We start from the raw sequence: 4013 nt of genomic DNA, 5'->3' as shown, positions 1-4013 counted from the left end.
AGTCTATTGTTTCAGGAAGTACATGCCCATATATGGGAGATAAAAGCACCCTCTTGTATGGAAGGCGCAGGGGACAAAAATGCCTATATACTCTATGGAAGGCCAAATGGTACACTATTTAGACACATTTTGCTGTATAACATTGCTGTGGGGTGTAACATCAATAAATATACATATATTAGTTATTATTGGCATAAGTAAATATCATGAGAGAAAACGTCTTGACTTTTTGGAAAAAAATCATGTATTTTGTCAACTGTAAGTATTAATGATTATTTCTTCACAGTGTACTCCCAAGACATATGAGTAGGTGTTTTAAATGGAAAATGGCTTAGAGAGGTTTTACTTATATGTCTGTGATATCAATACATATCTGGAGATTCATTTATTTATTTTTTATCTTTAAGGCCCTACTTCCATTTTTAACATGCAAGTGACCCCACTGCAACCCAAATATTCCAATACCCCAGTTTGTCCTAAAAAAAATGATGTTCATACTTGACTGTAGACAACAGGGTTGATGTTTTACAAGCTTTTTTATAAAATAAATCCAGACGGAAATTAAACTGTAAAAATGGCCTCAGGGCCCAGAGTGTATAAGCCAAGTTAACTTTGATTAAAGGAAGGGTCCAAGTACCCTATAGACGTTCATAAATTAGGAATTAGGAATTCTACCCTGTAAAACCAGTGGTCTGAGACTGTTTTATCAACCTTCGGATACAAGAATTTCATTTTGAAACATGTCAATTTATATTTAATGTTTAAAGCTCATATTCTGCTCATTTTCAGGTTCATAATTAATTTAGAGTTATATCAGAAGGGCTTTACATGGTTTCATTTTCCAAAACATATTTTTGATGCTGCACATAGCTGCAGCTCCTCTTTTTACCCTCTGTGTTAGCTAGCAGGGAGACATCTCACTTCTGTTTCATCTTTGGTTGAGTCGCACCAGCTCAGTACCTAGGTAAGACTACTAGCCAGTCAGAAGCAGAGTATGAGGGCCTGACAGTACCTAGGTAAGGACTATAGCCAGTCAAAGCAGATATGAGGCCCTGCCAGTACCTAGGTAAGGATACTACTAGCCAGTCAGAACAGAGTATAGAGCCCTGACAGTACCTAGGTAGAACTACTAGCCGTCAGAAGGCAGAGTATGAGGGCCCTGACAGTACCTAGGTAAGGACTACTAGCCAGTCAGGAGCAGAGTATGAGGCCCTGACAGTACCTAGGTAAGGACTATAGCCAGTCAGAAGCAGATATGAGGGCCCTGACAGTACCTAGGTAAGGACTACTAGCGGTCAGAAGCAGAGTATGAGGGTCCTGACAGTACTAGTAGGACTACAGCCAGTCAAAGAAGAGTATGAGGGTCTGACAGTACCTAGGTAAGGGCTACTAGCCAGTCAGCAGTCATAGTAGAGGGCGTGCCCTGACAGTACCTAGGTAAGGACTACTAGCCTCAGGAACAGATTATGAGGGCCCTGACAGTACCTAGGTAAGGACTACTAGCCAGTCAGAACAGAGTATGAGACCCTGACGTACCTAGGTAAGGACTACTAGGCCAGTCAGAAGCAGAGTATGAGGCCCATGACAGTACCTAGGTAAGGACTACTAGCCAGTCAGAAGCAGAGTATGGCGGCCTACAGTACCTAGTAAGGACTACTAGCCAGTCAGAAGCAGAGTATGAGGGCGTGCCCTGACAGTACCTAGGTAAGGACTACTAGCCAGTCAGAAGCAAGAGTATGAGGGCCCTGACAGTACCTAGGAAGGACTAAGCTGACTGATGAGGTACGCCCCACCATTTCTGTTCCGGCAATGCTTGCAATACCGGGGCAATGCGTCGGGTGACTGGCGCAAGCCCCTTTTTTCAACTCCATTGCTAAAAATCATTTAATATGTTTGTCGCTTGGTAGAGGAATATCAGATGTTAAAGGGACAAAAAGAACAGATACTACTGATCTAGTCAAAAGGGCAGAGAAGCGAGCAGAGGATTGTGCCACGTAGCAGCTAGGCGGAACAGACGTGTAACATAGTACGCTGTTGTCTCGGAAGTAAAGGTGGACTACAATAGCTGTTTGGAGCAGCTTGAATCAGTGTTTCCGTGTAGCAAAATATAATAATATTGAGCAGGGCGAAGCATTGTGACACAACGGGTATTGAAAAATCGTTGAAATAGTTGACAGATAAATTTAATAATGGAAGTCGATCGAAGACCGTGAAGATTCCCAACATCTACAACTAGTCGCGACTTGGCTAGTTCTAACCAGTTGATTACTCTGTTCTGCTGTTTGGCCCTGGGTAGTGTACAGTGGGTTTGTGGGAATTGGTCTGCCTGAGAGCGCTTAGACAAAACAAAAACTGTTTATCTTATCTATATTATTTCTCAAATGACTGGCTGGAATGACTATACAGGTTCAATTGAAAGGTCATCTTTCAGTCTGCAGAGCTCACATACACCTTGAGAGCGTCTCCAGAGCTCACAGACATGCGGAAAGTGTTGTGGCGCTTCTCAGTCCTAGATGGTCCTTGTGTTCTCTGCCAGGGGCGTTTCTGGCTTTAGGAGGTGAACCATCTGGAATGGCGCATTATTAACGTTGCTATGCCTATACATGCTGAATCTGAGATTGTCAGACCTTGCCACCGAACCAAGGTGGTACCCACTAACCAAACTGTTGCTGATATGGAGTTTCATAAAGTCTACAACGTAGCTTCCCCCTTGTGTACAGGGGTCCTTCTTGTTGTTTTACTGCTAATCAGTAGCAGATGTGTGCACCTCTCGTGTTGCTCAGCTGTATGCTGTGGGTGCATACTCTTCCTCTGAGGCCAGGAGCTCAGAGCATTTGCTTGTTCTTTGTGTGGCAGCGGTGGTAGGTCCAGCCTGCTCCACTATGATTTCATGGTTGCCGATTGTGAAATCTTGAGGAAAGGAGAACCTCATTGAACTGAACTGAATCTGCACATGTAGTCTCATCTCAGTGAAACCTAATCTTCATTTAAATCGGTTTATCTCCGCAATTATTCCAACATCATGAATCCTTTAGAAATAAATCTTTGTCTGGGATCTAATGATGTTTCAATTCACGTCCAAGGTGCAGCTAACCTGTCTGAGGTTAGTGACACACTTGCTTTGTGGTGTTTTGACAGAGGACAGCATCTAGTCAGCTCCCTGTCGAGGACCTCCGAGACCCCCTGCCTCTCAATGGAGATGCTACATGTCTCCACAAGGGCGGCAATACTACTCAACACCACAAGCAATGGTAAGCCCAGTGAAAGAAATGTCCACAACACATTTTGAAGAAAGTAAAAAGTGTAAGCTACAAGGTGAGGCCCTGCTTAGCTTATATTTGCTTACATTTTCTAAAATTATGCTGCTCTGAATGCAGAGTACCCATGGATATACAGAAAACTATTACTTAATACTGAAGATAACTTGATATTTTTGGGATCAAGACACTTGCAATAGACATCAGATATAATGTTATTATAGTGTCACATTCCCGTTTGAAATATGACTGAAAACTGAGGCACTAACATGACCATCAATGATTTGTAAGAGTGCAAAGTCAAGTGTTTTTTTTCAGCATTCTTCTTTGGCAACCATAACAAAAGGTTTAGAGATTCACAAAACAAGTATGGTAAGGCTGGCACCCAGCACTAAACCTTCTCTAATCTCACAAGTTACCAAGTTCACAGGGTGGCTGTAATACACCTCTAAGCCATGGCGTTTTTGTTGTTTTTGTTCATTGCCTCCAGATATTCCGTCAGAATGTCCGTCTTATCGACAGATGTCCGTCTTGTTCAGCGATGTCCGTCCCTTCCTCTTCTCTGTGTTGGGCATTTAATCCTCCTTCCCAGTCCTCTTGTCTCTGTGTTGGCGCTCTAACCCTGTGGCCGGTCTTTTGTGGGACAGACAGAGAGAGAGACGGAGGAGCGAGCCAGCGGCAGAAATGAGCCAAAACGCAATGAATTATGGACATAAAGTTGACCAATCTTGGATATAACAGTATGGATTTAAAGCC

The 4013-nt window shown here is 43.1% G+C and overlaps 1 protein-coding gene and 1 non-coding gene across 2 annotated transcripts in view; both read right to left on the bottom strand.

The window, feature by feature from the left end:
• The window catches only part of LOC116705652 (growth arrest-specific protein 7), a 62662-nt gene that overhangs the window by 48691 nt on the left and 9958 nt on the right, over nucleotides 1-4013 (bottom strand). The window lies entirely within an intron of this gene.
• LOC116705782 (U2 spliceosomal RNA) lies at nucleotides 1792-1978 on the bottom strand. The gene has a single exon (XR_004336039.1). It is a non-coding gene; the product is annotated as a U2 spliceosomal RNA (small nuclear RNA).

This window comes from Etheostoma spectabile, chromosome 17, assembly GCF_008692095.1.
Source record: "Etheostoma spectabile isolate EspeVRDwgs_2016 chromosome 17, UIUC_Espe_1.0, whole genome shotgun sequence".
Lineage (NCBI taxonomy): Eukaryota > Metazoa > Chordata > Actinopteri > Perciformes > Percidae > Etheostoma > Etheostoma spectabile.
Note: the sequence above shows the minus strand (reverse complement) of the source record. Positions and strands in the feature narration are given on the sequence as shown.